This window comes from Furipterus horrens, unplaced genomic scaffold (assembly GCF_987537825.1).
Source record: "Furipterus horrens unplaced genomic scaffold, mFurHor1.1.pri manual_scaffold_2, whole genome shotgun sequence".
Lineage (NCBI taxonomy): Eukaryota > Metazoa > Chordata > Mammalia > Chiroptera > Furipteridae > Furipterus > Furipterus horrens.
In genome coordinates, this window is record NW_028327172.1 from 161,074,818 (window position 1) to 161,100,197 (window position 25,380).

Below are 25,380 nucleotides of genomic sequence, written 5' to 3' on the forward strand. Positions count from 1 at the left end.
TAACTAAACAAATAAATTATTAGTGAAAACATATTATAATACTGAAAACTGTATAAAGGAAAACAGTGAATCACACAAACCAAAACCAAAACCAAAAAACAAACAAAAAAATAAAAAAATTTCATCACCAAGAAATAACCTGTATTAACATTTTGTGAATATTATTTCAGGATTCTCTCTTTAAATATGTATCAAGAGAAAATTGAATTAATACCTAAAAAGAAAAGTAATATTATAATAAGTATTATTTTATTTTATTTTCAAGAAAAGCATTAAATTTTATTTTACTTTAATGGGTGAAAGGAAGCTAAAGTATCATCAATGGAACTGGTGAATTTCATAGAGATGTTTATTCAACCCATGTTAATATTTTAAAAATGAACTTTTTTGAATAAAAGAGATTATAAAAATCATTAACCAGTGATAATCTTTATTTTTTCAATCTCATGCCTTGAATCCATTCAATGAGAGGTGAAGTGATTAACAGTCCACATTATTTTTATACTTCTTTTCCTCACCAATATTTTATCCTTGCATTTCAATAATTTACTAGAATTTACCTTGAAATCAACATATATAATTTTGACTGCTGTATTTTGTTATCTTGTATTTTGCATGTTTAGTTCTCCATTGTTTCAATGGATGTCTCTGATCACTTTTCCTGTTCAGTGTGTTAATGATCCATTATTTCAAGTAAGTATAATAATAAAGGCCAACTACCAGCCAAGATGGAGGCGTCGACAGACCTGCTGCATTTCCCTCCACAACTAAGAAGGAATACAACTACCACAAAACTAGAAACAACCAGAAGTTCCAGAAAATCAAACTGCATGGAAGTCCAGCAAACAAAGATATAAAGAAGAAATACTCACCCAGACAGGTGGGAGGGGTGGAGAGGACGCGGTGTGGTGGTGGCAGCAGCGGTGGCAGCAGCAGGCCAGCAGAAAGTACAGTCACACTTTTTTAAAAGTTAGGGAGACACCTGGGGAGTGTTCCCAGCTCTTCACCAGACCTCGCAGCTCACAGTCCCAGCACCTGGAAAAATTAAGCCTCATTGCATCTGACTGTGCAGACCAGTGGGGGTTAGGGTGGAAGCAGAAACTGTCAGTCTCAGCAGGATCTGCTAGTTTGAAGGGCCCCCATGGTCCTAGAACCTCCACAGACCCACCGACTCTGGGAACGATGGCCAGGGCAGCAGCTAGTGGTGCGACACTCTGGTGCAGAAGTGGGAGAGGTGCCTGGAAAAGGGGCAAGTGCTGGGCTGGTGGTATTGTTCCCTCTCAGACCCCTCCCCCACATACAGTGCCACAACATGGTGAAACAGGTCCCCCTGTACTGAAAAGTCCCTAAGGCTCCACCCCTTACAACATAACAGGAGTGACAGCTCTACCTGGGACTCGGAGGCAAACAAACACAGGAGCCAGTCAGAATGAGGAGACAGAGAAGTATGGCCCAAAAGGGGAAATGGAGCAATGTTCTATTGGGAGAACTAAGCGATGAGGAGATAACCAACCTTACAGAAGAGTAGATAAACAACCTAACAGATGCAGAATTCAAAAAACTGGTGATAAAGATGCTCACAGGCTTGACAGATATGCTTGAGTACAGCAAATTTATAAGAGAAGAAGTGAAGACTATGCTAAGTGAAACGAAAGAATATTCACACAAAACCAATGGTGAAAGGAAGGAAACCTGGGTTCAAATCAATGATTTGGAACATAAGGAAGAAAAAAAGTCAACCAGTGCAAAATGAGGAAACAAGAATTTAAAAAAATGAGAAAGACTTCTCAAATTTTGTGAAGGAGATGGACATACAGGTTCAGGAACCACGGAGGGTCCTGGGCGAGCTGGACCCAGAGGGGACCACACCAGGATGCATCATGATTGAGATGCCAAAGGTGAAATATAAAGACAAAGTCCTGGAGGGCAGCAAGAGAGAGGTGGAGAGTTGCCTACAAGGGGGTTCCTATAGGACTATCAGCTGATTTCTCAGAGGATACTTTGCAGGCAGGAAGGGATTGGCAAGCAGTATTCAATGTGATGAAAAGTAAGGACCTACAACCAGGATTACTCTATCCAGCAAAGCTATCATTTGGAATAGAAGGGCAAATGAAGTGCTTCCCAGACAAGGTGAAGCTAAAGGAGCTCATCATCACCAAGCCATTATTATATGAAATGTCAAAGGGACTTACTTAAGAAAAAGAAGATCAAAACTATGAACACTAAAATGACAACAAACTCACAACTATTAACACTTGAATCTAAAAAATGAAAACAAAATCCAACTAAGCATACTAGAATAGGAACAGAATCATAGGTATGAGGATCATCTGGAGGGTTATCAGCTGGGAGGAGGGAGGAGGAGAAATGGAGAAATGGTGCAGGGACTAAGGAGCATAATCAGTTGGTACAAAATAGACAGGGGGAATTTAAGAATAATATAGGAAAGGGTGAAGCCAAAGAACTTATATGCATGACTCATGGACATGAAGTAAGAGGGGTGAGATTGCTGGAGGGAAGGGCGGTACTGTGCGGAGGGGAGCAAAGGGGAAAGAAATTGGGACTACTGTAACAACATAATCAATAAAATATACTTTACAAAAAGAAAAAAGAAAAAAAATGTAAGTATAATAATTATCTTCATGTTGAGTCATTCTCAATCTGTCTGCCCTAGCAATAGTCATGTTCCAATTTTTTTAATTTATTTTTTGCCTTTGCCATCACTGAGATTACTCTTACCTGTAATCCATATTACTAATTTAATTTTTAGAAATGTCTATTGTTTCTTCTCCTTTCTAACTTACTTATTAGGTAAGAAATAATGCTGTGTGTGCTCTCAACATTTTCCCTCAGTCCACTATTTACTTAATCATTCACATTTTATTATCTTTTTCTTTCTTTCTATTAAAAATTTCTAAAGATTTTATTTATTTATTTTTAGAGTAAGGGGAAGGGAGGGAGAAAGAGAGGGAGAGAAACATTGATGTGCAAGAGATACATTAATAGGTTCCCTCTCACATGCCACCAAGAGGGGACCTGGCCTACAATCCAGGCGTGTGCCCTGACTGGGTTTGGTTTGCAGGCCAGCACTCAATCCACGGAGCCACAGCAGCCAGTGCTTATCTTTTTCTTTCTTGAAATCTTATTTTTTCCATTTATGTTTTTGAGCAATTATCTAACATGAGACAATTGCAAAAAAAAACTACTTTTCTTGCTTATCTTTTTCTCCAGACTGATTCTTCATTTTTCCTTCATGTGCCATTTTATTTATTTATTTTTATTTTTATTTATTTTTGGTGCCACATGTGTGTAATTGAAATAGCATTTATTTTCATTTGCTTTTGCTAATCTGACTGCTCTGATTCTAAACTATCTATGTGCTGTGATATCCCTGGCTGGTTTGGCTCAGTGGATTGAGCGTCGGCCTGCGAGCTAAGTGTCGCTGGTTCGATCTGCCAGTCAGGGCACATCAGAGAAGGAAAACTCTGACTCCAAAAAACCTCCGCTGCCTTGCGGCATACCTCTTCAGAGGAAAGGCTAAGGGAGTAAACCCCGACAGAAAATCCGGAGCCGGAGTCCCTAAGGCGGTTTGACTTTGTAGTCAACACCGGCAACTCCTGCGGCGCACCTGAAGCCAAGCTGTATTGACTCCGTCTTTCCCTTGGACCCTTCAGCTGCGAAGAGAGGGGGGGTCCGCTGCATGGGCAACAGCAGACCCTCCATATCACCCTGCCCAGGCTCTGTAGCTTCAGCTTCACTGGAGAGGACACTCCAGCGTCGTCGCAAGATGTCGATTCAACACAGGAGGAGACAGATACCGTGTCACTCCCGAGTCGGACTGCACAGCCATTCTCGGCGGTGCAGATAGACTCTTAAGAAGCTACACCATCGTCTCTCGAGACGGACGGCTGCCGATTTATGTGCTGTGATAAAATCTGAGTTATCAATTTACCATCTTTCTTTTAAGCTATAGGAAATAAGACTTGGAATTGCTTGGAAGGTCCTGCTCTATCGTGTGAGGGTATGTGAGGGAGAAAAAAAAGCACTAGGCTGAGTAAATGCCGGCATCTGCTCTCTTTTCTGAGATCCTATTAGGTGTCACTCTAAGGAGGGCTTCATGAGGGCATGCCACTATGAACCAGTCCCTGGAATCTGGCAAGTTCTGGTCACCATTCCTTTTAATATTAAATGCTTTTGTAACATGTAGGGGTTTCTAATATTAAGGGGTTTGCCTTACTTACTTAGAATTTCCTATTTTATTCCTTGGCCTGTATTTCTAAAAATTGAACAGTATTCATTAAAATATTCAGAATTTTGTCAATTAAACCTTTTTGTTTAGCATTGCTTCTGAAAGTGGGAATGAGAGTGTTGAAGCATGGCATGGCCCAGTTTTACCATTCCTCCTACAGCTACAATTATAATTCATTTGTTGTAAGATTTCCTCCCTTTTCTTGTTTGGTTGCTGCACATATTACAACAATAATAATTATATCTATTTACATTTTAATGAAAGGAAATTCTGTAATACTAATTTATTTTGTCATCTTTAGTCTCATTTTATTTCTCTTTAAGTTATTTCCCAGTCTTTATTCCTAATTTACCACTGTTATAATATAGGTTGGGCTCTGGCCTATTTAAAATAAATAATGTAACTAGACTTTATGTATCTTGACTCCAAAGGTTTTACAATGGTAAGATGACAGTGCTTTTAGTCAAAGCATATAAACAACCTTTTATATTTGATCTGTTCTTCTGCCTAATCCCTTTGCAGTCACAGGAATATTCCATTTATTGCAGGCTCTATATAGGCTCTTGGTTCTAAAGATGTAATTAAGGGGATAGTATTTAGTAGCTCAGATTCTGGAATCAGATCTCTTGGGCTTCAATCTAGGTACACCCCTTTGTACTTTGGTCAAATTACTCTTGTATTCTTTACCTCAAATTCTTTAACTGTAAAATGGGTAAATAGTTTTTTAATTCATATAGTTTTTATGAAGTGATTAGAATAACATGTGGCACAAGGATGCATTTAATAAATGTTATAGTCTCTTAATAAAGGCATACTTATTGTAATAGGAAGACTTATTTCAATGGTTAGCTCAAGATTTACTTGACCATCTCTACTTTTATAGGTAGAATTAATTGCTCTCTGCTTTGTAGTCTGATAACCTAACATATATTTCTATGATAGCATATTTTACACTTTATCACACTTTAACAATTACATACTCTCCCCTGCTATGAGACTGCATATCCTAAATGGCAGATATTACATCTATGCATCTGTGGGTCTTTGACATTTGACACAGCCTAGTAGGTAGGAGGGGCTTAGTAAGTACTGTATAATGATTAAGATTAAAAACACTGGAGTCAGACTGCTTCGATTTAAATATTGGTTAGGTCATATGTTCGCTGTGTGACAATAAACTAATTGCTTTATCCTCCTGTGTTTCAGTCTCCCTTTGGGAGAATGAGGATAATTGCATGTCGACCTTATAGGGCTGTTATAAAATTAAATGAATACATAAATATACATACAGTGATTAGGACAGGGCTTGACCTATAATGAGAGCTCAATAAATAATAGATTGTAAACCAATTTTCTATTGTTGTAAAATTGAATTGATGAAGGAAAATTATATATGATATCATGATCTTATACATAACTACCAAAAGCTTCAAGTCCTAAGTGTCATGGGGCTATTTAAGAAAAGAGATTTCCCTATTACTAGGACAGGTAGCAAAGCCATGTTTAAAAGATTTTCTTCCTCTCTTCTTTTCTTATTCTAGAAAGGAGCTGTTTTTATTGTTTAAAAATTATGTTTATGATGGCAGATAAATTTCCTCTTTACATTCTTCATTTACATTCTCTGAGTAATCTGCTTAAAATCCTAAGGCTTTACTCTGAGTACATTTGGCTCCCTCTAACTAGCTTGAGGCTCTCCTGATATCAAGACTTAAACATTTTCCTATAGACATTAGCTTTTCCCATTGCATTCTTTACTGCCTTCACAGATTGGACCACACTCATCAAAGAAACCCACTAGCTGTTTCAGTTTGCTGAGCTTTAATTTCATGGTCCACTGGGAAGAAGATTCTTTGACAGTATTCCTAGTAGCCATTGGAACAGGGTGAAGCAGGGTTAAAGGAGCAATATAAGAGATTTATGTTGATTTGTCATTTCTAATAGCTGGCAGTTTGTAGCAAAGAATAATAGACAATCCCTTAGTGGAACAATTTTAATCAAAAACAAATAGTATTAGCTTTGGATTTTTTTCTCCTTAATTATATTCATTTATCTTAGTTCTCAGTATCAACGGGTCAGAGTTGAGAATAATGCAATTAAAAAATAAACAATATTACAAACCTCCCTTTTATCTGACTACATATACAAATATTTATGCATCCTTTCTTTTATAACTGAATAGGCCAAAAGAAGTGAATCATTTTGAGGACAGGAATTATATTGTTTATTTCATCATCTCTAGCATCTATCTAGCAGAGTACCTCGCATAGAATAGGTATGCTCAGTAAATGTTTATCAATTGAATAAATGCAAATTTTTTATAAGGTACTACATTCCTGTTCATCTAACACTTACTAAACATCTGCCATATTCCAAGCTCAGTAGTAAGTGATTTCTCACTCATTTACCTATTTGTTCCTCATCATAATCTTCCCATTAAAAATTCTGTTATTAATCTCCTTTCATAGAAAGGGAAAACATAGACTATACAGATTAAAATAACATCACCAGAACACAAAGAAGGGCACATTAAAAAACCAAAATGGTGATAGACTAGGATTTCTTATGTTCTGTTTATAACATAAAACAACTTCATATAATATAAAAAGGCAAGCTCATTAAAGCTTTTATGTTTGTACAAATTAATTATACAAGTGAATATATGAATAGTATGAAAAATGCAATGTATTAAAATGGTGGGAATTAGCAGTGTGTGTGTGTGTGTGTGTGTGTACATTTAGACATGCATGTATATTGTAGGTGAGTGAGCTTTGGTAAGTTAATAACTTTCATTAACCCAGGGGGAGGATCCAATTAGCATAAAATAAATGATGATGGATATACAGAGAAGGTTAATACAGCTCTTAATTCTAAGCTGAAGAGTTGATATTTTATGAGAAATAATAGATCCAAGATAGGTTCTTTAGCAATGCATTAACATCATGAATAATGCATCAGAAGAAGATTTTGATTTCTATGCTCAGTATAGGTCTTTAGGCACAACATTTATATTCAGCTCCTGTGTAACCTTAGTTAGCTTCTGGTTCAATATAGTTCATAGCACTGTGCTGACTTAGCATAGAGGTCTTTCTTCTATTGCATGACATTATTTCAAGTATTTTGTAAGCTTTTACATATGTTTGGCCTAATATTTGCTTGAGCTTGCATTTCCAGAGCATAGTCATAAGCAATCAGCAGCCCCTAAGTGAACTTATGAGGATACTCACAATCCAGTGAGCAGGAAGAATTTTCTAGAGGTCTCGAAGCATATTGTAAGACTGGCTTTCAGGATTCCTGTGGTTTGTCACGTGTTCCTGTGTATAATAGATTACACAGAATGTTCACTTAATACAGCCTTGCTTCACGCCATTGGGGAGGTTATAACCACTATAATTACCATTAGCAGATCATTCATCATACTTCAACTTTAATGAACAGAAAGGAATTACAGAAATACAGTATGTAAAATTATAGCTTGAGTTTTGTCTCAACAAAACTAGTTATCAGAGGGGGAATTTGAAGCCATAGAAAAACTATCTATTGACCTAAGATACTCTACCAAGCTGGATCTCCATAATTGTTTTTCTCTGTTGCTATTGCTATAACTAAAGTCCAGTTGAGGCTCTGGAATAGTATTGTAACTTTTCATGATTTAGTCCTTTCTAATCTCACTACTTACCATTGTATTACACTTTATGTTCCCAGTAATATTGTATACAGGTTTTCATAAGTTTTATGCTAGTTCTTGCTTCAGTATTGATGATCATGCTTTTCTCTCTTCTGGGACTGTTCTTTGTTCTGCTCATTCTTTCAGATTCAACTCATTTTGTCATCTTCCTCAGGACCCTTCCATGATGATAAAGATAAGCTATGTCTTCTCCCGACCCAGCAGTTGGTTCTCACAGCTATTTTTATAATTGTCATATAACTGCTTTTCATGTTTTTTTCTCCTTTACCATGTCAGAATCTATATCTTAGTTATATTTCTAACTCTTGTGCCTAAAACAACCCTAGGCACAGTACTGGGGCTTAATAATTATTTGTTGAGACATTAACTTTAGGTAGCTTCCAATACAGAAGGAATTCCAACTTGCATATTTAAGGAAACATTTTTGGAGACCTACTAGAGAAAGGAAGCTTTTTGCTCCATCTGAACCAATCAGAACTGAAGCACCTATCAGGGAGATAACAGGGCATCATGCTTACATAAAAGAACAATGTTTTAATAATTTTTCAGTACCTAGAAAGGAATAGTAAAATAAATATGCATACATAAGAGTCAAATACCAGAGAGATGGTCGAAATTTAGTCTGGGAAGTAAGACCTGAGACTGAGGGCTGCTAGGACCTCATTTGTACATAAAAACTGTGAAAGTCAGACTCTTCAAAAATTCAAGGTAAAAAAGATGGCAATAGTTAACTGGGAGGTATGGATATGATATAGATTCAATACATTTTTGTGGACAGATGTTCTTGAGCCATTTTTTTTTTTTTTTTTTTTTGGTCTAGTGTCTTGATCCTGAAAGGTCTAACAGTTGAAAATTGTGGTTGTCCTTGAGCCTCAATGTGACAAGATGACAGGCAGGATATGCCAGAATAAGGATGAGGAGTCAGATTGGTCCAAAGTGCATTGTAGCATTCTTTGCTGGTGGCTCAGAGCAGTAAGAATTTTAGCCTCTGAATGCAGACTTGAATGGCTAGTGTGGTAAGGTTGTGCTGGGGAAGATAAAACAAAGGAATTGAAATTCCTTGATGTTATTATCTTGAGGCTCCTCCAACATCATTGCTGGAAATGTGGCAGTGAGTAGGACTCAGGATAAAGCAAGCAATAAATAAGGCCAGAGGCCAGAGGGACACACCTGGAGAGGTAGTGTCAGTGTGTGCTAGAGATGGCTACAACAGATGAAGACTTGCTTCTGCTGCTATGTTTTACAGTTATGGATGACATGCCTTTCTTCCTTCTTGACTTTCTTAAAGAAACTATGAAAAAGATCAAGAACAAGGTTATGAAAAGAGTATGTAGCAAAATAATTCTGGTAGCAAATGCAGATTGTTTAAGAAGACACTGTGACATATCTCATCTTCATGTTAAATGCGAGGAGAAATAAATTTTTTGAACTTGTTGCTAACTATAATAAGACACAAAAATTATTGTTTTCCCATGTGTGTTAAAAAGCAGGGGCTCCTGGCCAGGTAGCTTAATTGGTTAGAGCAATGTTTTGAGACACGAAGGTTGCGAAGGTTGTGGGTTTGATCCTAGTCAGGGTGCTAATTCCACATGCTCTGGATGTGTTCACCTTCTCAGTCAATCCCACCCTAGATTTCTTACCATTGCCTCAGCAACCTCCTCCTATGGACACTCCCTACTCCCCAGTGATCTGGTCAGATCTCTCTATATCAATTTGGGAATCTAATTTTATTCTACTCTTTAAAACATTTGATGACTACAATATGACTTTCAATTTTTAACAATATTCCTTAATATTGAGTACATAAATACTGATACTTTACTACTACCTTGTGTCCTAGAATTACTTGTTTTTTGTAGGCTGTCTTCCCTAGACAGAATAGAAAAGTCATTAATTAGAGAGAATCTTGGGATATTACTGATTTAGTAGAATCTAGGTTTATTACTGATAGTTCATAATTTGGTAAGTTCTGAGAAATTCTCCCTAAGTTCATGGGAAAAACATAATGTAAGTAAAAAAGTGCAAAGAAAGAAGAGTTTTTCTCTTGGTTTTTAAAAGCCTTTTTTAAAAATCTCTTCCTTCCCCTTGGGAAGCACCAAGGCCCAGATTTATTGAGTTCTCATGGACTGAGCAGTTAGAAGTAAAAGCAAACCGAGACAGCAGGTTCCTGTCTTCAAGTTCTATAACCAAAAAGATAGCTAGGGCTTCTTTATTTGTGCCTTGTATGTTTGAACTGAGAGTGTGAAAGAAATTCCATTCTTCTAAATGAAAGAGTTTGTTTCTTTTGTGTGATGTTACAATTCCTTTCAGCTCTAAGACTCAGTTGTAGAAAATATATCATTTCCAAGAGCAGAAGTATAAAAGATAAAATACTGTGAAAAGTAAAATTTTTCTAGGTTACCTGAAAAGCAGATGTGCACAATTTAGCTAGACTTGATCTTTGAGGCCAAAACCTGGGTTTTATAACATTCTTGGATTTTCTGTGTCCCACTAAACTTTAATGTATGCAATGTATATACTGAAATGCATTTCTGTTCCTCTTTTTCAGACCTTTTAGGACATTATGGAAATATTAATTAATTGATTTAGAAAGCACATTAGTACTTTTGAAGATAGGCTTGAAGATCAGTAAAAATGTATGTGTTGTACTTAATTCACTTACGTGGAAAAATCTGGGAAAAACAATGCTCAAATAATCACATATCAATCTTTAATAAGGAAAAATTACTAGTTGCTGAAATCTTTTAATTTTTATATTACTGTCTGTTAAAAGGAATCTATTACCTGATCTTTATTTCAATTTATTTCTCTTCTTAAATGCCTTTCATAGTCTTTATTCTTGTTTTCAAAGATTGGACAAAAGAAGCACTAGTAGGCAGGCTGACTCCCTTCTTTGTTAAGCTTTACAATATGTAATGTATCTTATTTGTGCCTTAGCCTGAGGCAAACGTGGTAGCGTGGGACTTGGTTCTTTTACTGATAGTATGCAACTGATATGTCTACAAGCTTCACATAAGGTCACTAATAATGTTGCTTTATGCAACTAAGCTTTGTGTCCCACTACATTTCTGCTGTAGTGGGACACAAAATAACCATTCATACGCTGCCTTCATACCTGTGCCTTTGATTAGAAAACAATGTTTGATAGGAATGAAAGTTAATTTTAAGATTGCTTTTTATAGTTGGATGAATAGGGAATTAGTTTAGGACATATGCCCTGTTTAACAAACACTTCCAGGAGGTAAGTGCAAAGCTCAATGCCTTTTTTTGACCTGTACCATCCTTAAGATTTTTCAAAACCTTCAGTCTTGCCCTTCTAACTCCACAAACTATCCTTCATGCCTGTAAATGAACTGAGGGGTAGAGGGAATGTATTACCTCAAATATGGGTGGTATTTTCAAAAAAATATTTTCTGCATAGCTTATTTAACTAAAACGTTATTTTCCCATCATAAATTGTTTTAATGTTTTACATAATTATTATGAAGTTAATATCACTCTAGATTGCTTAATTCTTCATTTTATTATATACTGCCTAGTCAATTGAAAAGTGTTTAAAAAATTTAGTTTGACCTAGTCAGATATGACTATTTTATTTGTTGGGTTTTTTTTTTTAATTATCTTCTAGTGTAGCTGCCTATTTTTATATCTGAAGTAATTTATTATTGTTTCTGTTGATTTACTATGGAGACCTAAAATTAGAATAATGGAGATTTCCATTCATTGGGAAACATGCTTATGTTAATAATGAGAAAAGAAGAGATGAAATCTATGGTATTTATCCTAAAACCAATTATAAAGTAAAACAACAAATTTGGTAGCACATTTTACCAGGTTATTAAGAATGCTTTACTAATTTAAATATTATTAGGTATTTCCCTGTGTTTATAAGCATGTCTATGGTTCATAGATTTTATATATGTACTCCTGCTGTTTCTGGAAATAATTCTCTACTTCCAAATGCATTCTAATCCCTTATCAAATTGTTTTAAGAAAAATTATGAAACAATGAAAAGAGCAGCTGCATTGCAAAAGTAATTTTTCTTCCTGAAGACAAGCATTTGTGTATATATAGGAAGCTTTATCAGTTAAACTGGGTCTTAAAACATGTGGAATATAGACAGAGTTGATGTACTGTAACTTTATAACCTAAATTAATTATCTCATTTCTGTGCCTCACATACTCCTGCTTTATCTCAGCCCACCTGGCCAGCCCAACCCAAAGCAACTCCAAACACTCTCTGGTTTACCCATACATGATAATCAAAGATATTTTCAATATTTTATTGTTAAATATTGCAGTGGTTAATGATATGTCAAGTAATAACACTAATCATGATTTATTGAGCAATTATAATGTAGTAGGCATTGTACCAATCACTATACTGTGTGTTATTTTATTTAACTATTGAAAAAATTATGCAAGATGGTTGCATTACTTTCATTTCTCAATGAGGAAACAGGCTCAGAAAGGTAAAACAAAAGGCTAAGATCATAGGATAGTGAGCTCCAGAGGTGGGATTTGAATTCAAAGTCCATTTCTTTCCCTTAGTGATCAATAAATTACTAGACTTAGGCCAATCAAGTCATCTAAAGGCTATATGAATTGTTTCATGACAACAATAAAATGACAGTTTCCACTCCCATGTGATGATTTGGAGACATGTGAATGACTTTTTGGCTGTGACAATGGTTAAAGGGTGCACCTGGAATTTGGTGCTGCTGGTGGTGGTGGAGGTAGATGGGAGTGTTGGCAAGGGTGCTAGACTTCCTGAAGTTCTTGGGGCAATTTCATACAAAAATAAGTTTTTATGTAACCTGCTGAATTTCAAAATTCAGACACACATACAGGTGAAGAACTTTTTCTCTCTTATCTGAGCCTAACACTTAACCTTCCTTTACATATAAGAGTGCACAATGATTTGTTTTTGTTTCCTTGCATGCTTTTAATATACACTAAATTTCAAGGATGCAATCAGCATACAAACTGAAAAACAAGCATCAGTTTTTTGGGGGGGTTGAAGTTTTGCCAAGAATCATTCATGGATAGTAAGGCACTGTGTCATTTAAGTTATCAATGAGGTTCATTTGTATTATTTTGTATTTGGAGCTGTCAGTAGTCAGGTGCAAGAATCTGACTATTCCATCATTTCATCTAGAATAGTCATGCCTGATAATTTGCACAATGTACTGCATATTATTTTGTTATAAATGTTTTATGTCTATCTTCTGTTGGTTACAGTAAGAACATAATATTAATTTTCCTTGAAAATTTAAGTGAGTAGTCACATTATATTATCTACTAATTTTATTTGATTACAGTAAAAAAGAAAGAGGTTATATAAAATATTTAATATGGTAAAGGGTGTTGGATCAGATAGACTGAAAACCATCCATTTTCTTGTCAGTTTCTCCATATGAGAAGCTGGGCATCAGGCAGTACTGGCCTATGATTATAAGAGCAGGTTCTGTCTTCTTGTGGGCTCCCTTGAGTCAAAATTGTTTCTTTTCAATATCCCTCTTAGTAATGTTTCAGGACCTTTTGGTATTTCAGCTGTTTTTAATTTTTCATTTATTTTTCAGTCATGATGATGGTTTAGAGCCCAAGGAATAAAATTTAAATACTGGTTCTCACATTTTTCACTTGGGAGGCTGTACAATACCTCTCATCATTATGAAGATTGTTTTCTTCATTTAAAAGCTAGAAGTCGATTATGTCTCTGACAAGATTGTGGTAAATAACTGAAGATATCTCTATCTCATCTATATATCATGACAATCAAATTTTAGTTATTTTACTCTTATTATGTTTTTCTCTCTGGCTTAAATCTTTATAAGCATGCTTTTACTCTGAAAGCTCTAGTTGGTTCATTATAAATTAATTATGTTAGACAATTCTTCCTAGATCCAAGGAATAGTTCTATGTTTTCTTATCTCAATTCATGCATGGAGTTTTAATTCTTTCTGCATTGGTCTGCAGGCTGTGATCTGCTTTCTTTCTATTTATCCTTATTACTTTGGAGTGGCCAGTATATGCAATAAATGCTGCTACTTTTGCAGTTCCCTTGATACTCAGTTATTAGCTGACATTTAGGCTTACTGGCCCAGCAATTTTCCCCAAAAACATTGACATTTGGGAGGAGTTGGGTATTTCTCCTCCTGACAAGAGAGTAGTGTACCCTTTTCCTTAGTCTTCATTCTCAGTCAGGAAGGCTATTTTCCTAGGATTCAAAATAGGCTCATTGTCTCAAAGGTAAATGATATTCCAGCCCAGGAGAACAGCCATACTATGAAGTCATTTACTGGTTATGGAAGGAAGCTTTAGAAGTGGGGGTAGTATACAACAATTTTACTTTTAAACTTTATTTAGTGCCATTTCATGTGAAGTGAATATGCATAAAGTATCAATCTTTCAGCAATAGTAATAATGACAATAATAATAACAACAAAGATACTGACCCTTTATTGAGTCTAGTTGTCAGGCAGTTTGCTAATTACTTGAAATGTATTAACTCAGTTAATGCTTAAAATAATTAATAAACAAGGTCATTCCATTGCCCCTAGTCTACTAATATGAAATATGCTTATGGTCACTTGGTTTGTAAACTACAAAAGGGAGATTTGAAGCCAGGTCTGACTCTGAAATTCAAGTTCTTCACAGTTATGTTGAAAATACAGATATTGTTTCCTCTATGATATAAAATTTCAAATCCGTAGCTTTTGTCATATCACTATGAATAAATAGATTTTACAAGTGGCTGAATTTGGGAAATATATTGTTAATTGATCTTTTATTGATGTCTTATATTGCCTCTACAAACATTTCTAAACAGCTTTCAGTGAAAAAACTCAAATGTCTCAGAAAATTACACTGATAAAGTAGTACTACTTCCAAAGCTGACATAACAGAAAATAAAAAAGAAAACAGCAATTTTGATTGCAAAAGCATAAAGTAATTGAATTCAGCTTTAAAGGGATGCTGCAAAGGACTTAAGAATACCACCAAGATTTTATTAGACCACAATGATCGGCTTTTGAACACTTTAAAGTTAAATACTCCTAAGAAACTTAAAAGTATGCAGCATAGAATCCAAAATTAAACTGCTTGGGGCCTCTAATCATCTATTTGTATGAATTTTTGAATTCCAAAAGAAAATCGTGTTTGGATCTTGTGCATGTGCATTCTTCAGAATAAACCACAGAGAACTGAAAAATTGTTCAAACTTAAATTAGGTCTCTCAATAAACAAGCTAGTCTTGACTATATAAAACATTAGTATCTCCTTTAAAAATGGAGATGTATTTGAAAAGCATAGGCTTAAAACTTGACACCACAGCTTATTGACAATGAGGCTTTTCATAAATTACTTAACTCTTAAAACTGGAAATTCATATATTTAAACTAGAGTACCAGTCTGTACCTTCCTGTATGGATATAGATTGAGATATTAATAAGAAAAATGCTTGGGATAGTGATGAACACACAGTATATAGTCAATAAATCATCATTATTATAAATTATGCTTTTTCAGGTTCAACAATTCAGCAATAAAATCAGAAGTTTTGCAATATATCTGAATATGAAGAAGACTTGCAAGTGTCATTTTTTCTGACTTTATTGTTAGAATTCTTAAGACATATTTTTCATCCTAACATAATTCATCATAGAAAGTTTTTCCCTTTTATTTGTGAAATTGGCTCATATGTATTTTGAGATACAAAGTATATCTTTTCATTATAAGCTCTTGACAAAACTGAATACCTGGAAAATACAGAAAACATCATATTCATATTACTCCAAAATAATATAATTTTGTATATATCTTTTCATTTTTTTCTTTATATATTTGCACATGCTCAATTCAATAATATTTTATTACACTTAATAGGCATTAACCTAAGAACAATCATTCAATGTCATTTTTACTCCTCACTTTCACAGTATAACTTAGGACGTACCTTTTATAAAAAAGGACCACTCAGGAATAAAGAATGCAATATGTGAAATATGTAATACACTGGATGGAATAAACGTTAGGTTAGATGAAGCAGAGTATCAAATCAGTGATTTAGAACACAAGGTAGAAAACACCCAGCAGAGCAGCAAAAAGAAAAAAGAATTTTAAATAATGATAAGGGCTTAAGAAACATTTTGGACAACATGAAGCATAACAACATCCACATCCAAGAAACCAGAAGGAGATGAGAGAGAACAAGGGATTGAGATCCTATTTGAAGAAATAATGACTGAAAAATTCCTTCATCTGGTAAAGAAAAAGGACACAAAAGTCCAGGAGCTCGAGTCCTAAACATGTTGTACCCAAAAAGATCTACAACAAGACACATCATAATTTAAATGACAATGTTTAAAGATAAGAAGAGAATCCTAAATGCTGCAAGAGAAAAGCAGCTAGTTACAAACAAGAGAATACCAATTAGACCATCATCTGATTTTTCAACAGAAACATTTCAGGACAGAAGAGAGTGGCATGAAATATTCAAGGTGATGAAAAGTAAGGACTTATGACCAAGGCTACTTTACCCAGCAAGGCTATCATTTAAAATTGAAGGAGAAATAAGGAGCTTCCCAGACAAGAAAAAGTTAAAGGAGTTTGTTAATGCCAAACTCCAACAAATGTTAAAGCACTTGATTTAAGAAAAAGAAAAAAAGAAAGAAAGGGAAAAAAAGGAAAACAGAGGAAAACAGTCTAACAATAAAGTGACACCACATACTTATCTATCAATAATCACCTTAAATGTAAATGGCTAAAATGCTCCAACCAAAACACATAGTGTAGACGAATGGATAAGAAGACAAGACCCATATATTTTCTGCCTCCAAGAGACCCATCTCAAATAGAAAAATAGACACAGGCTAAATGTAAAGAATGGAAAAAAGATATTTCATGCATATGGAAAAAGAAAAAATGCTGGAGTAGCAGTACTTATATCTGACAAAATATACATTAAAACCAAGGCTATAGTAAGAGACAAATAAGGATACTACATAATGAGAAAGGGAACAATCCAACAAAAGGATATAACCCTAGTAAACTTTTATGTACCCAACATAGGAGCACCTAAATGTGTAAAGCAAATCTTCATGAATATAAAGGGAAAGAATGACAGAAATAAAGTCATAGTCAGAGAAGATAACACACCATTGACTTCAATAGAAAAGATTTTCAAGGCAGAAAATCAACAAGGAGAGAGTGGCCTTAAGTGACACACTATATCAAATTGACTTAATATCTTCAGAGCATTTCACCCCAAAGCAGAAGAATATGTGGAACATTTTCTAAGATAGACCATGTATTGGGACACAAAACAAGTCTCAATAAATTTAAGATTGAAATCATAGCAAGCATCTTCTCTGAACACAGTGCTATGAAACTAGAAATCAATCACAAGAAGAATGGTGAAAAACATGCAAAAGCATGGAAGCTAAATAACATGTTATTAAACAATAAATGGGTTAACAATGAGATCAAGGAAGAAATCAAAAGATATCTTGAAACAAATGAAAATGAGGACATAACAATCCAAAATCTGTGGGACACTGGGAAAGCAATTCTAACAGGGAAGTTTATAGCATTGCAGGCCCCTCTCAAAAAAAAAAACAAGAAAAAGCTCAAATAAACAATCTAATGTCACACTTAAAGGAATCTGAAAAAAAAACAACGAAAAAAGCCCAAAATGAGTATAAGGAAGAAAATAATAAAGATCAGAGCAGAAATAAACAAGCTAGAGTCCAAGAAAATAATACAAAAGATCGATGAATCCAAGAGCTGGTTCTTTGAAAAGATAAACAAGATTGATAAACCTTTAACCATACTTATCAAGAAAAAAATAGAAAGGACCTAACTAAATAAATAATTATTTATTTATCTTAAAGAAATTAAGGAGGAGAAGTAAAAACTGACAACAAAAAATACAAAGGATTGTAAAAAAATATTATGAACAGCTATATGCCAACAAACTGGACAACCTGGGCAAAATGGATAAATTCCTAGAAACATCCAATCTTCCAAAACTAAGTCAGGAAGAATCAGAGAATCAGAATAAACAGGTTACACCTAGTGAAATTGAAGCAGTAATCAAAAAATTCCCAACAAACAAAAGCGCTGGAACATATAGCTTCACAGGTGAATTTTACCAAACATTCTAATAACTAACACCTCTCTTTCTCAAATGTCTTCATAGAATTCAAGAGGAGGAAGCCTTCTAAACTAATTTTGCAAGGCCAGCATTATCCTAATTCAAAAAATCAGATAAAGAAACTACAAAGAAAGAAAATTATAGGCCAATACCTCTGATGAACATAGACTCTAAAAATCAACAAAATATTAGCAAACCAAATACAGCAATGCATCAAAAAGATTATACATTATGATCAACTGGGATTTATTTTGAGAATGCAAGGTTGGTACTACATTCCCAAATCAATAAATGTGATTCATCACATAAAGAAAATGAAGGATAAAATCCACATGATTATATCAACAGATGCAGAAAAAGCAGTTGATAAAACCCAACACCCATTTATGATAAAAACTCTCAGCAAAGTGGGATTAGAGGGAACGTACCTGAACATAATAAAGACCATACATGACAAACCCACTTCCAGCATCATACTCAACAGGCAAAAACTACAAGTGTTCCCCTTAAGACTGGGAACAAGACAGGGATGTCTGCTTTCACCTCTTATCCAATATAATATTGGAAGTCCTAGTCACAGCAATCAGACAAGAAGAAAAAATAAAAAGCATCCAAATTGGAAATGAATCAGTAAAACTGTCTTTATTCACAAATGACATGATTCTGTGCATAGAGAACCCTGAAGATTCCACTTAGAAACTACTAGAACTGATAAATAAATTCAGCAAAGTAGCAGGATACAAAATATCCAGAAATCAGTTGCATTTTTATATGTCTATAACAGAATAACAGAAATGTAAATCAAAAAAACAACCCCATTCACAATTGCTTTAAAAAGAATAAAATACCTAGGAATAAACCTAATCAAGGATTTAAGAGACCTGTACTCAGAAAATTATAAGACACTGAAGAAAGAAATTGAAGAAGATACAAATAAGTAGAAGCACACACTGTGCTCATGGATAAGAATTAACATCTTTAAAATGTCAATACTACTCAAAGCAACCTATAGGGTCAATTCAATAGCTATCAAGATTCCAATGGAATATTTCACAGAACTACACCAAATATAAAACATTTACATGGAACCACAAAAGGCCCTACATCGTAGAAGTGATCCTGAGAAATAAGTACAGAATTGGAGGAATCATGTTACCTAATAGAAACTATAATATAAGGCCATCTTAATCAAAACAGCATGATACTGGCCTAAAAACAGGCACATAGGTTAATGGAACAGAATAAAGAGTGCAGAAATAAACCCTCACCTTTATAGTTAATTAATAAGCGACAGAGGAAGCAAGCACATACACTGGGCTAAAGATAGTTTATTCAATAAATAGTGTTGGGAAAATTAGCCAGTTACATGCAGGAAAATGAAACTAGGCCACCTTCTTATTCCACATACAAAAATAAACTCAAAATGAATCAAAGACTTAAATCTTAGAGCTGAAGTCATAAAAATCCTAAAAGAAAACATAGGCAGTAAACTCTCAGACAATATCTCCCAGGCAAGGGAAACAAACACAAAACAATGGGATTACATCAACCTAAAAAGTTTTTGCACAGCAAAGGAAATTATCAACGAAATAAAGACAACCCACAGAATGGGAGAACGTATTTGTCAATACATTTGATAACGGGTTAATATCCAAAATTTACAAAGTACTTACAATACTCAACACCAAAAACAACAAACCACACAATTAAAAAATGGGCAAAGGACCTGAACAGACACTTCTCCAAAGAGGACATACAGATGACCAATAGACATATGAAAAGATGCTCAATGTCGCTGGTCATCAGAGAAATGCAAATTACAGCCACAATGAGATACCATCTCACACCTGTCAGAATGGCTATCATCAATAAATCAAAAAACAACAAGTGCTGGTGAGGATGTGGTAAAAGGGGTACTGTTTTGCACTGTTGATGGGAATGCACTGGCATAGCCATTGTGGAAAACAATATGGTGATATATCAAAAAATGTAAAATGAATCTGTCTTTTGAGTCAGTGATACCACTTCTGAGAATATATATATGAAGGAACTCAAAATACTAATTTGAAAGAACATAAGCACCCTTATGTTCATTACTGCATTATTTACAATCACCAAGATATGCAAGCAGCCCACTTGTCTGTCAGTAGCTGAGTGGATAAAACAACTATGGAACATTTACACAATGGAATACTTCTTGGCCATAAAAAAGAAGAAAATTTTACCTTCTTTGACAGTGTGGATTTACCTGGAGAACATTATGCTAAGTGAAGTAAGCCAGTCAGAGAAAGACAAATACCATATGATTTGACTCGTATGTGGAATCTAATGAAAAAACTGAACAAAGAAAATGAGGACTCATATATGTAGAGCAGGATGATAGCTAGGTGGGGTGGTAGTGGGGTGTTTCAAGGTGGAGGGATTGAGCAAAAAGGAAAAAGGACTCATGTACATGGACAACAGTGTGTTAATTTCTAGGAGTGGGGATAAAAGAGGACTAAAAGGTGATGTAAAAAATACAATAAAGATTAAGAGACTAAAATAAGTCATTTAGGTCAAATAAGTGAATATAAAAATGTGACTATCTCTAGGCTACTCATTAATAGCCTGTTGCAGGTAAATTTTTCCTATTTCATTGTTACTTCTCCTTTCCCAGTAAATTCTGAAATTGTGAGTTTCATGCAATGTTCTGTGTATAAGCTCTTATCTTGAGAACAAACACGAAGACATGTCAGAGTGCTCACAGTGTCATATTGTTAGTGTTAGAGCAGCTTTATATTTCAGATTAGGGAAGTTGACCCTAAGAAGTGACTTGTTACGACATTCCATGTATATTTGAGGGAGAAGTGAGATTAGAACCCAGGCAACTCTTAAATCAGGACATTTTCTTTTTTATTTTATTTCTTTCACTGGTCATCCTTTTATTTACAATGAACAAATTTTCTTTAACAGCCTGTTTGTGCAAAAAAACAGAGCCTGTAAGTATTTTTTTATTCTTCTCTTTCAAGTCTTTCACATCTTTATTTTGGTGTCATAAATAGATGTTACTTCATATGTTACTTTTGTTAAGCACCATGTGGAAATATGTGTTCATCCAGGTGTATCATCTCCTATCAGAAGGACATTCACATGAATTAACACACTATAAAGTAAACTCCTCTTTTTCTTTCAACCCTTCCTCAACTGATTCTCTATAACCAAAACCCTATATGTCAGCAGCCTATTCAATTAACCAATATCCTCTAAAGGGGTCTAAATACCCTAAACTTCCAAAGTTCCTTTAGGGAATGAGTGATATGAAACAGACAGACAGGAAACATGACTATGATCATATAATAAAACTGAACAGCTATGTTTATGTTGAATAATTAAAGGTCCAGTGTGTGAAAGAACATGTAGCAAGTAGCAGAAACAGAGAGGTCTTCTATTAGGTCACTTATTTAACTCATATATCCTTAATTCCCTTCCAAAGGTCCAAAATCTTATAGCAGCTTCATAATTTTTATTACTGATTTTCTATGCCATTCTCGTTACACCTCTATTGAATATCTACTACCATTTGTCAGCCTTTCACTCTGCCATGAACAGATATGTAAGGACCTGCCTAATTGGGGAGGTGTTAAACTATAGACAATTACGCATCAAAATTTATCTCAAACTTCAGCTGTCACAGCATAATAAATGATGTCATAATAAAACCATATAAATACAATTTCAGAAGGCTTTTTTTAATTAAAAACTACTCATCTCTAGACTTTATATTCCATGATTTAGTTTTTGAGAAAACTAAATAGCAATCTTTGTTCCAGCAATCTTTTTAATAGTATTTTAATTGTAATCCTTTCTATCACAGAGCTAATAATACGTAATTCAGGATGTTAAGTCTTTTTAAAATAGCAGCATGTGAAAAAATGTTCTCTACCTTTGCAGTTGAGATGCCTGTGATATTATGAGTATTCTGAAATACATTGAAGGGATGTGAAATATTAGGAACATAAATAAATAAAAATATTTCATTGTATTTTATTAGAGCTCAGGCAATGAATAGAAAAAAGGAAATATTAATAAATTGGTACATTGAATGTTAAGGTTATTTACTGAAGCCTGTCATTTTCTATCTTGAATATTCCATTGGTCAAGTAGCTCACTTAGTTTTTAATAAGGACTAGGTAGAAACCCTAAGAACTACAGAAACTAGTTAGGGACAAGTGTATGTGATATTTATATTTGTTCATGGGTCTGTGTGTATTTGGAATGACCTCTTATTCAATATGAAAATTTTTCTTTATGAATTTATGGTAGAAATTGTGCCATGACCACAGTGGATGGGGGGGGGGGGCGGTAAGCGTGACCTGAGCTACAACCACCAGAGGCTCCCTGTGAAGTAGCTGTTTCTATCTAGAGATAGGGAAGTGGACAGAGGTTTCAGGATCAGGTCTGTGAAGAAATGGGAAGTGGCCAGCTCAGGGATTACAATTCATATGCAAGAGGAAATATGTACATGGGCATTTACCTCACTGCTGTTTCCATTATTTAGCACTGGATACAGCTTAAATGTTCAGAAAGACAATGGAGAAATATAGAAACAAATGAGATTAGAGCTTCATGTATCAAGTGGATAAACATAAAAATTAAAACTGAAAAAATTCAAATTACTAAACAATGTACAAAATGTGTTTATATAATGTAACAAAACACAAATGATACTATATTGTGGTTTATGGAATAAGTAAATAACAAATAGATTTGTGGTTACTTCTAGGGAAGATGGTAGTGAATATAATTTTGGAGAATTTCAGAAGGATTTCACCTAAAAATGTCTGCTTCTTTCTAAAAAAAATATATAACTAAGGCAAACATAGCAAAATATCATTATTTATTGTAGGTGGTCAAGGCATTATTGCTTTAATATTATTCTATATTACTTTTGAATATTTGAGTTCTTCCAAAGTTTGTTAAAAGATACACCAAAAATTCAGGCATAGCTTATTCTCACTACATTCCAGCAGTTATAGCTCAGTTAGTTACCTTTGATCTCTGAACTTCATTGTTCTTTCATTGTAAATATCCTACAGTACCCTTGTGAGAACTAGATATAATGAATGTAAAGTGCCCATAAGTTGCAGGCCCTTAATAATGGTGACACTGTAATTTTTCATATAAAGTTTCTATTTCTTTTACAAATGCTTCAAAATTTATTTATTTTAGTTTTTATAGATAAGAAAACTGAGGTACAGAAAAATAAAAAGATTTTAATGTATAGTTTGTTGATTATGCTGTTACAGTTGTCCCCATTTATTTTCCCTTTGCTCCCCTCTTCCCAGTACACCCCTTCCCTCCAGCAATCCCACACCCCTTAGTTCATGTCCATGGGCCATGCATATAAGTTCTTTGGCTTCTCCGTTTCCTATGTTATTCTTAACATCCCCCTGTCTATTTTGTACCAACCAATTATGCTTCTTAATTCTATAAGGAACAAGGAAGCTGGTGACTCTCAAACCAGTAGGACAAAATTAACAGCTAAGACCAATTCTGTAACTGAATCATGAATCAGGGGGTCGGTCTCTGAGTCAATAGTAAAACAAAGGGAGCTAGAGACAGAACTATTACTTATTACCTATTACCCCGAGACAATCATGCTAGATTGTAGCTTTGGAGTATTCAATTAATAAAGAAACAGGGAGGGACTATTTTGCATTAGGGATAAAACCAGATGGTTCTTGCTGTTTTGGCACACATGCTTCTGGCATGTGCAGTTTTGAACTCTGCATCTGTTAGATTGCCTATCTCCTCGTCACTTAGTTCTCCCACTAGAACCTTGATCTTTTCCCTCTTTTGGGCCATATTTCTCTGTCTCCTCAACTTGACAAACTCCTGTGTTTGCCTTTGTGTCTTAGGTAGAGCTGTTGCACCTGTTACATTGTAAGGGACTGAGCCTTAAGTATTCATCAGTATGGGGTGACCCGTTTCACCACATTGTGGCAATATGTGGGGAAGGGGTCTGAGAGAAAACAATGCTGCTTGCTCAGCACTTGCCCCTTTTCCAGGCACTTCTCCTATTTCCCATATGGGACTGGCACCCCTCTAGCTGTTGCCCTGGTGATGGTTCCTGGAGTGGGTGGGTTTACAGATGTCCCAGGACCATGGGAGCCCTCTAAACTAATGGACTCTGCTGAGAGACCAGCAGTTTCTTCTTCCACCTCAATCCCCACTGTTTTTCAGTCAGAAGCAATGAAGCTTTATTTTCCCTGGAGCTGGAACCTTCAGCTGTGCAGTCTGATCTAGTGCTGCAATCACTCCCCAGGTGTCCCTCATGACTTTTTTAAATGTGTGACTGTGCTTTCTGCCAGCCTGCCACTGCCGCTGCCACCACACCACTTCCTCTCCTCTCTGGCTCCACTCCTCTTACCTGTCTGGATGACTATTTCTTCCTTATATCTTCATTTGTTGGACTTCCATGCAGCTTGATTTTCTGGAACTTTTGGTTGTCTCTAGTTTTGACGTAGTTGTATTCCTTCTTAGTTGTGGAGGAAGATGCAACATGTCTACCTTCGCCTCCATCTTGGCTGGAAGTCCTCACAAAAATGAAATTTGTTCAAGGTCACTCATTGTCAGTAGAAAATATACGAGATTGGATTTTTTTAGTTTATAATACTATACTTTCCATGTAATGAGATGTTTAATGAAAGATTATATTAACAAAAATATATAATATTGAATGCAAATTAATATGGGAGAAGTCATAGATGACTGTTTGAAGAAGATGGACTCATTTTGTTCTTGTTGTCCCAGCATAATCATTAGTAACATTCCCTTTACTCTTAAAAGTGTCATAATTTGAATGATGTTATATGCTTATTTTCAGATTCAGTAGAGTAATAATAGACTAGCTCTTATTTCATGCAGAGCAACATACTTGCTAAATGTTGTTCTAGTCTGGTGGCACTATTTTAAGAAGGATTTTAGCAAAATAGTCTGTCAAAAAAAGAGGAACCTTGGCTCGTGTGGTTCAGTTGGTTGAAGTGTTGTCTTGTACACAAATAAGTTTGCAGTTCAATTCCCAGTTGGGAAATACACCTAGGTTGTAAATTGGGGTGCATATAGGGTGCAAAAATTGATGTTTCTCTCTTTCCATTCTTCTCTCTGTGAAATCAATAAACCTATTAAAAAAGAAAAAGAAAAATACAAAAAGGAAAGGAATCCTGACCAGGTGGTTCAGCTGGTTGGAGCATCATTCATGCACCAAGAGGTTGTGGGTTCCATCCATAGTCAGGGAACATATCTAGGTT